General features: G+C 38.3%; 1 long non-coding RNA gene across 1 annotated transcript; it reads left to right on the top strand.

Annotated features, from left to right (window-relative positions):
- Positions 1-11297: 11297 nt before the first annotated feature.
- LOC126615285 (uncharacterized) lies at positions 11298-14785 on the top strand. Its single transcript, XR_007620724.1, has 2 exons — positions 11298-11365; positions 14594-14785. It is a non-coding gene; the product is annotated as an uncharacterized LOC126615285 (long non-coding RNA).

Genomic DNA, 14785 nt, shown 5'->3' with positions numbered 1-14785 from the left:
CGTGGTGAAAAAGAGCAAAGCAATTGCATTACTGTAAATCAAATCTACTACAAACAAAATCTGAGAGAGATCAAAACCTTGCCTCTCCAAGCACGCTTACATGCGTGCGATAGGTTTTTTTTTTTAGTCCCGGGCTCTACCTGTCCCTAAAGATGATGAATGCATACATTGAAGTGTATACATTTCAAACAGACTACACGTAGACATTATTCACTTTCACCTTGCAAATCAGTCACATACCAAGATATCAATTTGTGTTAAATTAGATCAATACGTCTGGTTTCAATCTAAATAACTATGTCAATCATATTGCAGGCAATAGGCATGAATGCAACACAATTGTGTTTCCATGAATTTTACACATGGTATGTAGCCTATATCCAATTTCCTTAAGAAAAATCCATTAGTTAAGTATTGATACGTAACTAAAATAACTCAAACTACAGGATCGAAATGATTGTTTCCACATAAAATAAATTCAACTGTTAGAAGGTCTTACAATTAGACAAAAGAAAAACAAAATGACAGACCACCACCCTCCAATGCCAACACAAAACACATACAAACAGTACATGATGAACATGAAAATGAAGCTGAAATGAAAGAAAAGTAGAGCCTAAGCTGAAATGGATTCAAAGGAAGATTTTTGCACCAGAAGAACAACATCGTTACCATTCAAATACAAACATATAAGACAACAACATATGTCAAACCATTTGCAAGACTAAGAACTCCTACTCTCAAGCCCTTGCCACTACAAAAGAACCGTATATTTCTTCCTAGATGATCAATTGAAACGCCCCAGAGATCAATTAATTCAAATCATAATTAAATTCTAATAGTGGTTTTAAAGAGTATAGGCGTGTTATATATATAGATGAAAAAACAGATGCCAACTTGTTTAGTCATAGATTCAGAAAAACAGACAGAAAAAATATTCATAGATCAGATACCTTAATGGTGTTCACGTTAATATGTCAAATTTTGCCTTTTTCTAGATAACTCTTTGCATGTATTGGATTGCAAACTTCACCTAAATAAGCAAGAAAAAAAAAAAAAAAAAAAAAAAAAAAAAAAAAAAAAAGAGGGTGAAGGTTAGAGGTTATAACAGTCATGACTTAGTATGCCACTATAACAGAAAAACAAAAAAAAAAATAAAAAATCATTGCCCAATATAGGCGAGGACTGGTAGCGACCATCAGAAAAGCTCTAGTTAAAAGCAATCAATTCCCCAATATGCACCAAAATACAGTTACAATATCCCAGATAATCAGACATATAGGATCTGCTTACAGTGAACTTCGACAAACTAATGTTGTAGGTGTCCACCAATTCCGTCATTAAATCAACCAAATGAGAGAATATAGGAACTAACATTGGGTGTCAAGATTTCGTACCGTGGGTGTAAAGAATTTGTACCCGTATTGCGCGGATTCATAACGATGAACTAAAACTGCGGTTGAGTATTCCTTAACGATACAACAGTAATAAGATTAGTTATATTAAGCAAGCTTGAGAGGTAAGTAAGAGAACAATAATGTCGCACTGGAGTAATCTGAAGCAATAACGTATAACTATTCAAGATGACACATAAAAGCTTAACTTCGTGGATGAAAAAAAGTTCAAATGGTGGTTTGATTAAGGAATACTGAGAGTTTTGCCTTAACCATAGCTACATTGAAGAATGCCAAGTAAAATTGCATACGACAGAGAGACTAAAACATGAGCCGGTCCACGTTCTCAGCCGGACGTTAACAATTCTCTGTCCAAACAGAGAAACAATCAAAACATACTGATGTGCCAACAAAATGCTACATTAGTAAGAATACTCCACTTAAGACAAAATTTAGAGCTGTAATTGGCATTTAGAAAACTAAGTAGTAATATTGTTATTCGAATACAACCCGAGTGTTATTCAAAAACTGAGTCGTATACTATTGAAACTAAGTAGTATGCTATTGAAACTAAGTCGTATACTGTTGAAACCAATTATTTCCTTACTACAACCAACACTTCCAATATCAAAAGAGAAAGAAACCAATTATTTACACTAAAAACATTTTCGATAAAATTTTGTCTGCCTTTGAAACTACTTTACCTCATCCTCACTAAATCTGCCAACACTGCATATTCTCTCGAAGAGTTCTCCCCCAGTTACTCCATCACAATGGCTAGATGAGTTAGTGTCAGCTGCACCTGAGAAAGAGACCGCACTACTCTCAAGTCTTAAAAACAAACCTCTTTATCCATTATCACAAATAAGCCACTCTAAATACTTTCCACTCTACAGTAAAAAGAAAGTGCAGGAAGTAAAGCTCATATTCTTAGCAGAATTATTTCAACAACAATTCTGCAAGTGGTGGATTGCCCCGGTGGGTAGGGCATTTCTCTTAGTCCAACTGCATCCAGGGTTCAAAGTTCTAACCATCCTCCGTACCATTTTAAGCACACCAAGGGCCAAATTTAGCATGTTCTGTCTTCATCCACCCAAGCCTATATCATGGCAAGCAAGGCAGATTCACTCTCACGTCCATGTGTTACCAAATCTCAGTCTATATGATTTTGCCAGAGCTACCTAATGTTGAATATATATATATATATATATATATATATATATATATATAGGAATTGCTTAAGGGGAGGGATCCCCATTTTTTCAAAAAAATGGGGACACGCTCCCCACCGTTGGATTTGACTTAAATGAAATCCTGTGGTTGAGATTCTATGGCCTGTGTTTTAATCTCAACCACACAATTTCATTAAAGTCAATCTAACGGTGGGGAGCGTGTCCCCATTTTTTTTGAAAAAATGGGGATCCCTCCCCTTAAGCTCCCTATATATATATATATATATATATATATATATATATATAGGGAGCGTGTCCCCATTTTTTTTGAAAAAATGGGGATCCCTCCCCTTAAGCTCCCTGTATATATATATATATATATATATGTTGAATGTTCTACTAACATCAACATTGTAAAGGTTCCTAATCGAATCATATATTTAAAATGCAAGCATGAAAGCTTTACAGAGACAAATAAACAAATGTAAATAACTAATTAGGCAATACACAGCAGAGAGGGGGAGAGAGAGAGAGAGAGAGAGAGAGAGAGAGAGAGAGAGAGAGAGAGAGAGAGAGAGAGAGAGAGAGAGAGAGAGAGAGAGAGAGAAAACGAGAGAGAGAGAGCAATTGAAAGGAGTGAGAAGCAAAGCAGCATACCAAGTGGAGAGTAGGCAGATAAGCATAGTCATCATGCAGGGAATGCCTGAGAACTGATCTGTGCTTCTCTTCCTTATGATCCTCTTAAATGTAATTCTACACATTTCTAAACGAAAATTACAAAGTAGAATTCAAAGAAATTTAAAGAAACCTAGTAAAGATTCAAGCTTTTTGATTATCCAAAAGATATACATAACCCCATGTAACAAAAACAAATTTATGACACAAAAGACATGATCTTTAGCCACAAAAAGCAAGAGAGAGAGAGAGAGAGAGAGATTGCTTTTTGAACCATGCAAAATGGGTAGAGAATCATAGCATACATATATATATACTGAAAAATAACTGCCCACTCACTGATAAGTAGCCGGTTCGTAACCCCCACTCCTAGTTTGGTTACTTTCGTCCTCGGTATAAGTCTCACCTATAAAAGAATAATTATACAAACATCATTTAAAAGCACATACACAACATTCGCTAATAACTTCTCATATATTGCTCAATTTGGGTATGTGAATATACCACCGTGACCTACACGACGTCAAAAACACGTAGCAATTTTTAGAACAATTTTTGGGTCACTCACGCGCCCCCACGCGCCGGGAAGGGCACGGGTCCACGCGCCCCCACGCGCGTCTTCTTCCTCGGCTCGCCGGACTGGTTCGCCGGTTTCTGGGCAGTTTTTCAAATTGCCATAACTTTGTCATTTCTCAACGAAATCAAGTGATTCAAAAACGAAAGTTGTAGCTCTTGAAGAGAAAAGTATAATGGTACCTCACAAAACACCTAGATCGCCGTGGTTTGTCCGGAAACGTCCTCGAAAGCCTCGGAGGTCGCCGGAAACTGGGTATTTTTCAAAACGTCATAACTTCTTCATTTCTTCACCATTTTCAACGTAATTTATATCAAAATGAAGATATTGATGAGATGAACACATTAATACCTACCTCGACCCCTAACTCGCCGGGGATTCACTGGAAAAAGCCTCGAAAGCTCCGGTCAAACTTTGAACTTGTCGATCTCCGTGTTCTTACGTCCAAAAACTTCCAACGAACTACCCCGAGCCTCCTAAGGACCTCAAGAAGCTTCCTATATGCTTGAAAAGTCCTAAAAATCAACCAATAAAAAGTTGATGAATAGTACCTAAATCGGAGTTCGTGTTTTCGACGTGAAAACGTTGTAGTTCTTACCTGAAATTGGTATGGTTGGACTCGTATCGTCGAGACGAAGACGATGGTGGTTTTATTTTCTTCGATCTGTGAAATTTTTGAGAGTCTTGTTGTTTTGCCGTGAGTGTAGAAAGAGAGAGGGAGTGAGAGAGAGCTTGAGAGTTTGTCGGGGAGAGATAGAGAGAATGAGTGAGAGGGGAAATCACGGATTAAAGAAAGTAAAAGGGAAAAGGAATGATTTCTGTAAGCCCCGTGAGGGCATAGGATTCCAAAGTTTAATCATTCAAACATATACGGCCGTAAACGTCCCTATCCGTCCATTATCAACCAACTTTAAAAAGAATTAGGATAATTAAACACACTTCACACAAACGAAAGTGTTAATGCGGGACGGGCTGTCACAACCTACCCTCCTTATAAAAATTTCGGCCCCGAAATTTACACAATCAAAATACAACACTAATAATCATAAAATAATCTCGGATACATCTCTCTCATCCGATCCTCTGTTTCCCAAGTAGCCTCTTCCACCGAGTGGTTCCTCCACAAGACTTTTACCAACTGCACTGTCTTATTTCTCAGAACTTTCTTTTTCCAATCCAAGATAGTCACTGGTTCTTCATCATAAGTCAAATTCGGGCTAATCTCCAAAGGTTGAACCTGAATCACATGCGATGGATCTGCAACATAATGATGAAACATCGAGACATGAAATACATTATGCACTTTGGACAGCTCTGAAGGCAACTCAAGCCTGTAAGCAACTTCACCAACTCGCTCGGTGATCTGATAAGGTCCGATGTACCTAGGGCTCAGCTTACCCTTTTTCCCGAACCTTACTACTCCTTTCCAAGGCGATAGTTTCAAAAATACCCAATCATTAACCTTATAAACTCGATCAGTAGCATGCCTGTCTGCTAAGCTCTTCTGCCGATCCTGGGCCATTTTCAAATTAGACTTAATTAATTGAACATTCTGAGTAGTCTCCTCCATTATCTCCGGGCCTACCAAAACTCTTTCACCGACCTCTGACCAACATAAAGGAGTACGACATGACTTTCCATATAAGGCTTCAAATGGAGCCATCCCGATGCTGGAATGGTAATTGTTATTATAAGCAAATTCCATTAAATCTAACTTTGCATGCCAATCATCGCCAAACTGCATTACAGAAGATCTTAACATATCTTCCAAAGTCTGTATCGTCCTCTCTGATTGATCATCTATCTGGGTATGATATGCCGTACTATATAGCAATCTCGTACTAAGAGCTTCCTGATAGGAGCACATTTATGCGACTTAGTTGGCTTGTTCTTGTGCATTTATGTCGTGTTTCCTTAGTTATTTTAATGTTTAAAGTCATTTTCGTGTGTTTTCAGATTTTATGGACAAAGTATGCAAGAAGATACATTTTGGAGGCCTTTGGAGCATGTTTCGGGCTTGGAATGGATAGCAAATGCATGGGCCAAGTGGATGGACGAATTTGACAACTAAAGAGGCCAAGAATATGAAGAATTATGGTCCAAAAAATGAAGAAAACAGCCCAAAAATCTGTCACCCCAACTTGCATTCCTTGCCATGCAAACCACATAGAATTCCCTTTGGATTCCATGCCTTGCTTGATCACTCTTGTCCCCTACATAATTTCTAATTTCATGCTTCAATTCATTTAATTATTACACTCAATTGCTTGATACCTCTTGTTCCCTTCACTCATTAGATTTTAGACAACATTTACATCCATTGCATGCACCAATTGATGCTCCATCATTCACATTTGGAATCCAATGCCATGTGCAACACATGTTGTTGCACCTTTGACCCATTTGTTGACACATTTCACCTCCCTTTCCATCTCTATGCAATGTACACAATCATTCATGCTCCCTAGCTACAACACCACTCCATTTTACCCTTCACACTTTGCATCATTACTTCATTTTCACCCTTGGACCATTGCACACCACACACACAAATTGCCATGCATTTCATCCTTAACCTAACTTTATTTTCTAAGGTTTTTGGGGCCTATAAATACATGTTTACACCCCTTGGCCAAAGGACAATCCCCCATATTCACCATTCATCACAGAAATTCGTCCATACACACCCTAGGAAGCAAAACACCCCAAAAACACCATTCTAGTGCCTAGAAAACATAACAGCCACTCCACCTTCTTCCACCCTCTTTGCCTAGTTCTCCACCACCCTCCAACCATCAAACACTCCTCCACACTCACCCTAAACCCTTCCATACCATTCCCCATCCATTCTACATCATAAAACTACCCAAAATCTGTCCATAACCCAATCTGCCGCAAGCATAGGGAAATGAGGAATCTTGGATGCACTTGCTACCAAGTTGGAGCATTTTAGGTGTTTTCTTTCCTTTGATTTTAATGTCTAATTTTATGTATCTTTGCTTTGTGAGTATGAGGAACTAAACCCCTCTTAGTTAGGGGGTGATTCGAAACTATGTTCATACTTGCAATATGATTTGATTACATCCAGTTGTGATTTATAAGTTGTGAATTCAATTTACTTATCCGTTCATATAAAAACTAATTTATGTATGTTGGTTAAGAGTGCACGCTTAATTTTCATGCATGAATTTGACGCTAGAATATAAGGGAGTTTCACCTAATCGTTATAAACTTATATTCACAAGTAGTGAAGGTTGCTAGTCACAATCACGTTAAGTAAACTCTTGGCATAAGTTTCATGCAAATCATAGTAAAGAGTAACTCGTCAATGCTTATGTTTTTCATAGAACTTAATGATTCTTGCTTGTATCTCTATTATGCAATTCATGTAGGGAACTTGTAGGGAATGTTTTGGGTTGTCGTATGCAATCATCCAACCTAATAACTTGTGGAAAAAACTGAGGGTTAATTAGTGCAATTCACGGTTAATTTGGGGCGTTGAGTATTCATAGCTTATCGAAAAGCAACTGGAAATCGTTTTGTATGCAAGTGTGACATGTGTAGAGAAGAACCTCCTAGCTAGCCTTCCATCCATAAGTTTCATTCAAATTCATTTTACAATCTGTTTTGATTCACTTAAATTTGTCTAAGAATTTGTTTACTTTGTTCTTGTCTTAATTTAATTATTTTCATCCAAAATCAACCCCATCTTATTTCTTTGAGTCATATTAATTAGAACTTGTCTTAGATTATGTTTTTAAGTGTTTTAGTTCATTAGAAAACCAAAATTCGTCCAAGATTGTGTTAGAGTCCCAAAACTGCCCAGATTGTGTGTTTAAGGTAGTTTTGAGTGTTTAGGGGCTGTTTTGAGTCTTTTGGTTTGTTTTAGTGTTTTAAAGTATAGTTTTGCATTCTTTGAGTCTAGTTAGTGTTTTAAACTTTGTTTTTACGTTTTCAAGTCAGTTTCCAAGTGATTTAGCAATCCCTCCTAATCCCCGGCCTAGAACGATCCCTACTTACATACTTTACTACAATTGATAAAAAGAGGGTTTAATTTGTGTGTTTAGTTATTTTACGCATCACTTCCTGAAAAGCTGTCCAGAACTTAGAAGTGAATCTAGGATCTCGATCTGAAACAATACTCACTGGAATCCCATGGTACTTCACAATCTTAGTGATAAACAGCTCAGCCAATTTGTTCAGAGAATACTTTTCTCTCACTGGAATAAAGTGCGCTGACTTAGTAAGTCGATCTACAATCACCCAAACACCATCATAACCATTCCGTGTACGAGGAAGCTTGTACACAAAATCCATAGTGATATTTTCCCATTTCCACTGTGGAACGGGAAGTGGTTGCATTAAACCAAACGGTTTCTTCCTTTCAGCTTTAACCTGCTGACAAACTGCACACCTACTGACATACTCTGCAATTTCTCTTTTCATACCTGGCCAATAGTAAAATGGCCTAATGGTATGATACATCTTAGTGCCCCCTGGATGCATTGCATATGCTGAAATATGCGCTTCATCAAGAATCTCTTTCTTCAAATCCGCATTATTTGGCATGTACATCCGCTTATCCTGCATAAGCATGCCATCAGATTCCCGAACATTGAGATCCTTTTTCTTTCCTTGAGAAACTGCAAGAAATAAACTCTGAACTTCTTCACCAATTCCTTGGGCTTCGAGTATACGGTCCATCAAAATAGGCCTAACTTGGAAACTAGCAAGTAAGGCTTCTTCTCGTCTTACCACAATTTCTTCTTGTTCCTCCAATCCCAATTGCACTCCAGTGGACCTCAAATCTGCAAGAAGTGGAACAAGAGAAGCATACAAAACGTTAACCCGACCTTGGGATTTCCTACTCAAAGCATCAGCCACCACATTAGCACGACCAGGATGATACTCAATAGTGCAATCATAATCGCTAAGCAGCTCTAACCACCTTCGTTGCCTAAGATTAAGCTCTTTCTGGGTGAAAATGTATTGAAGACTCTTGTGATCCGTAAAGATCTTACACTTTTCACCATAAAGATAGTGTCTCCAAATCTTCAAGGCAAATATAATGGCTGCTAATTCCAAATCATGAGTAGGGTAATTCTTTTCATGAGGCTTTAACTGACGTGAAGCATAAGCAATCACCCTACTATGCTGCATCAAAACACATCCCAGGCCATTCAACGAAGCATCGCTATAAATCTCGAAATTACCACTGTCATCAGGAAGTGCCAAAACAGGTGCATGAGTGAGACAATACTTAAGCTGCTAAAAACTCTGCTCACACTTACTATCCCACTCAAACTTAACTTCCTTTCTAGTTAACCTGGTAAGTGGTAAAGCGATAACTGAAAAATCCTTAACAAACCGTTGATAGTAACTTGCTAAGCCAAGGAAACTCCGTACCTCGGTGACTGTTCATGGCTGTTCCTAATTATTCACAGCTGCAATTTTCTGAGGGTCTACCAAAATACCTTGAGCTGATATGACATGTCCCAAGAATGCCACTTCATTTAACCAAAATTGGCACTTGCTAAACTTAGCATACAAATGGTGTTCTCTCAATTTCTCTAACACCAGAGTAAGATGTTGAACATGATTTGCGTCAGACTTGGAATACACCAGAATGTCATCAATAAAAACAATGACAAATCTATCCAAGTATTGCTGGAATACTTTATTCATCAAACCCATAAAAGCTGTTGGTGCATTCGTCAATCCAAACGGCATCACAAGATCATAATGAACATAACGAGTTCTAAAAGCAGTTTTGTAAACATCGTCACTCTTAATCTTCAACTGGTAGTAACCTGACCTTAAGTCGATCTTTGAGAATAAACAGGCACCTCGAAGTTGATCAAATAGATCATCGATACGCGGCAATGGATAACGGTTTTTAATCGTTACCCGATTCAATTGCTCGTAATCGATGCATAACCTCAAAGTTCCGTCTTTCTTTCTTACAAACAAGACTGGGGCTCCCCAGGGTGAAGTACTAGGTTGAATGAAACCTTTATCAACCAATTCTTGTAATTGAATCTTCAATTCTCTTAACTCAGTAGGAGCCATACGATAAGGAGTTAAGGAAATAGGATTTGTACCTGGAAGTTAGTCAATAGTGAACTCGACATCTCTATCTGGCGGAAATCCAGGTAAATCATCTGGAAATACGTCAGGAAAATGTCTGACTACTCCTACTTCTTCCACACTACTAGGAGCAACATCATCTAATATCACATGAGCCAAGTACCCTTGACAACCTTTCGATAACAACCTTTCAGCTCTCATAGCTGAAATAACTTCATGCCTCAATCCACTAGGCTCACCTACGAATGTAACTTCAGGTAATCCAGGACGATGGAAAGTCACTGTTTTCCCGTAACAATCAATTTGGGCACGATTAAAATGCAACCAATCGGTGCCTAATATCACATCAAAATCCACAATATCTAACGGGATAAGATTAGCTGGCATAACTACATCTTCTACCATCACTGGACACCCTGGATATACACAATCTACATAACATCTTTCCCTTCTAGGCATAGCAAACTCTAACTCAAACCCTAGAGGCGTAGATCGAGGTTGAGTCAATCACGGATTAAAGAAAGTAAAAGGGAAAATGAATGATTTCTGTAAGCCCCGTGAGGGCATAGGATTCCAAAGATCTTACACTTTGTATCACTTGGTATGAATGTGCAATTTTCTGTAAGCTCACGTGATGGTTGGAATCCTATGTAACCTAAAACACGAACTCCGATTTAGGTACTATTCATCAACTTTTTATTGGTTGATTTTTAGGACTTTTCAAGCTTATAGGAAGCTTCTTGAGGTCCTTAGGAGGCTCGGGGTAGTTCGTTGGAAGTTTTTGGACGTAAGAACACGGAGATCGACAAGTTCAAAGTTTGACCGGAGCTTTCGAGGCTTTTTCCAGTGAATCCCTGGTGCGTTAGGGGTCGTGGTAGGTATGAATGTGTTCGTCTCGTCAATATCTTCATTTTGATATAAAGTACGTTGAAAATGGTGAAGAAATGAAGAAGTTATGACGTTTTGAAAAATACCCAGTTTCCGGCGACCTCCGAGGCTTTCGAGGAAGTTTCCGGCCAAACCACGGCTATCTAGGTGTTGTGTAAGGTACCATTCTCTTTGTCTCTTCAAGGGCTAAAACTTTCGTTTTTGAATCACTTGATTTCGTTGAGAAATGACAAAGTTATGGCAATTTGAAAAACTACCCAGAAACCGGCGAACCAATCCGGCGAGCCGAGGAAGAAGACGCGCGTGGGGGCGCGTGGACCCGTGCCCTTCCCGGCGCGTGGGGCTCGTGAGTGGCTCAAAAATTGTTCTAAAAATTGCTATGTGTTCGTGATATCGTGTAGGTCACGGTGGTATATTAACATACCCAAATTGAGCAATATATGAGAAGTTATTAGCGAATGTTGTGTATATGCTTTTAAATGATGTTTGTATAATTATTCTTTTATAGGTGAGACTTATACCGAGGACGAAAGTAACCAAACTAAGCGTGGGGGTTACGAACTGGCTACTTATCAGTGAGTGGGCAGTTATTTTTCAGTATATATATATATACGTATACTTGACGTATTTCCCAGAAAACGTATTTTAAAAGAAATACAATTTAAGTAACCTGTTATGTATGCATCATATTATAGTATATGCATTACCATAATTATGCATATTGTTGCATGGTGCTGAGGAGGCCCATGTAAGCTACATGTGAGTATATTACATTTGAAATACATTTGAAATACTATTGAAATACAATTGAGATACGATTGAGATATAATTGAGATACGATTATGATACAATTGAGATATGATTGAGATATAATTGAGATACATTTGAGATACGTTTGAGATATGATTGAGATATAATTGAGATACGATTGTGATACGATTGAGATACGATTGAGATATGATGAATCATATGATTGAGATGTGATTGAAAGCTCATTCACTTCCACATGTATATTAGTGCTCCCGCCCAGAGTTAGGGGCACAGTCTTTCACGTGATGTTCACCTCCCGCACCGCATGCTCGCCTTGGATCCAAGTTAGGTGCATAGTCCTGTCGTATAGACCACTTTTAGTGGGTTCGACTCGTAGGTGACCCGCGATTTATCGCACAGTCTTTACGTGATTGTAGCACTAGAGCATATTATGTTATATACAGTGATGAATTGCAGACCACGTGAGGTGGTATTGAATGTGTGCAGGATATACATATATATACATGATGTGATGAGATGATTATGAGCTATATATGCAGCCGAGGGCTGAGTTGATTGTGATGAGATGATTATGAGCTATATATGCAGCCGATGGCTGAGTTGATTATGATGAAAGAGTATAAACCATATTTATAGTCGAGGGCTGAATTGATTATATGTTATTCCATAACTTTTATATAGAGATGATGAGCATTTAGTTATGATACGTTGGCATGATGTACATTCATATTATATGGCATGATTTTTGAGATATATTATGTATATGAGAATATACTTTATTCTGGGAAATTATACTTGTTTTACGGCGAGGGGTTAGTATATTCAAAGAGAAAATAAGGTTTTGAAGAAGTTTGTTTTGCTGACCCACTCAACTTTGTTTTGCGCCCCTCCAAGTTCTAGGTAGCGTTTGTTGTTGGATCTCGAGGTTTCCAGCTGAAGTTCTGACAAACCATCACTCATGTAGGATTATCTTCGAGTGTTGTAAATTAGTACATCTTATGTTCGACTGCACTTAGACCTTGTGCTCTGGTTGTGTATTCACACTTAAACTTATCTTAGAACCTATGGTATTTGGTTTTGAATTATTCGTACTTTCCTTAAAATATCGCTTCTGCACTGCGCACATGGCTACGTCACGTGATAGAGATGTCAAACTGACACACCCCGATCGAAGACACGTCACGTGATACAAAGTGACATAGGATTCCAACCATCACGTCACTTTAAAACACGGACCAACATTAGAACTCTCTCAAATCTTCATAGATCGAAGAAAATAAAACCACCATCGTCTTCGTCTCGACGATACGAGTCCAACCATACCTATTTCAGGTAAGATCTCTAACGTTTTCACGTTGAAATCACGAGCACCGATTTGGGTACTATTCATCAACTTTTTATTGGTTGATTTTTAGGACTTTTCAAGCTTATAGGAAGCTTTTTGAGGTCCTTAGGAGGCTCGGGGTAGTTCGTTGGAAGTTTTTGGACGTCAGAACACGGAGATCGACAAGTTCAAAGTTTAGCCGGAGTTTCGAGGCTTTTTTCCAGTGAATCCTTGGCAATTTAAGGGTCGAGGTAGGTGGGAATGTGTTTGTCTCGTCAATATCTTCATTTTTATATGAAGTACGTTGAAAATGGTGAAGAAATGAAGAAGTTATGACGTTTTGAAAATACCCAGTTTCCGGCGACCTTCGAGGCTTTCGAGGAAGTTTCCGGCCAAAAAACGGAGAGCTAGGTGTTGTGTGAGGTACAATTCTCTTTTTATCTTCATGGGCTACAACTTTCGTTTTTGAATCACTTGATTTCGTTGAGAAATGACAAAGTTATGGCAATTTGAAAAACTGCCCAGAAACCGGCGAACCAGTCCGGCGAGCCGAGGAAGAAGACGCACGTGGGGGCGCGTGAGTGGCCCAAAAATTGTTCTAAAAATTGGTACGTGTTCGTGACGTCGTGTAGGTCACGGTGGTATATTAACATATCCAAATTGAGCAATATATGAGAAGTTATTAACGAATGTTGTGTATGTGCGTTTAAATGATGTTTGTATAATTATTCTTTTATAGGTGAGACTTATACCGAGAACGAAAGTAACCAAACTAGGTGTGGGGGTTACGAACCAGCTACTTATCAGTGAGTAGGCAGTTATTTTTCAGTTTATATATATGTATGCTTGACGTTTTTCCCATAAAACGTATTTTAAGGAAATGTGATTTAATTATCCTGTCATATATGCATCATATTTTAGTATGTGCATTATTATAATTATGCATATTGTTGTATGGTGCTGAGGAGGCCCAGGTAAGCTACATGTGAGTATATTATGCTGGTAACGATGATGAGATACGATGTTGGTTATGATTGAGATATGATGAGATACGATGTTGGTTATGATTGAGATATGATTGAGAGCTCATTCACTTGTACACGTATATTAGTGCTCCTGCCCAGAGTTAGGGGCACAGTCTTTCACGTGATGTTCACCTTCCGCACCGTATGCTCGCCTTGGATCCAAGTTAGGTGCACAATCCTGTCGTATAGACCACTTTTAGTGGGTTCGACTCGTAGGTGACCCTCGATTTATCGCACAGTCTTCACGTGATTATAGCACTAGAGCATATTATGTTATATACAGTGATGAATTGCAGACCATGTGAGGTGGTATTGAATGTGTGCAAGATATACATATATATACATGATATGATGAGATGATTTTGAGCTATACGTGCAGCTGAAGGCTGAGTTGATTATAATGAAAGAGTATGAACTATGTTTATAGCCGAGTACTGAATTGATTATATGTTATTCCATCATATTCACTTAGAGATAACGAGCATTCAGTTCTGATACTTTGGCATGACATACATTCATATTGTCTAGCATGATTTGAGATATAGTACGTATATGAATATATACTTTATTTCTGGGAAACTATACTTGTTTTACGGCGAGGGGTTAGTATATTCAAAGAGAAAATAAGGTTTTGAAGAAGTTTGTTTTGCTGACCCACTCAACTTTGTTTTGCGCCCCTCCAGGTTCTAGGTAGCGTTTGTTGTTGGATCTCGAGGTTTCCAGCTGAAGTTCTGACAAACCATCACTCATGTAGGATTATCTTCGAGTGTTGTAAATTAGTACATCTTATGTTCGACTGCACTTAGACCTTGTGCTCTGGTTGTGTATTCACACTTAAACTTATCTTAGAACCTATGGTATTTGGTTTTGAATTA

Source organism: Malus sylvestris, chromosome 3 (genome assembly GCF_916048215.2).
Source record: "Malus sylvestris chromosome 3, drMalSylv7.2, whole genome shotgun sequence".
Classification (NCBI taxonomy): domain Eukaryota; kingdom Viridiplantae; phylum Streptophyta; class Magnoliopsida; order Rosales; family Rosaceae; genus Malus; species Malus sylvestris.
The sequence above is the reverse complement of the archived record's forward strand: the minus strand, read 5'-3'. Positions and strand labels throughout refer to the sequence as shown.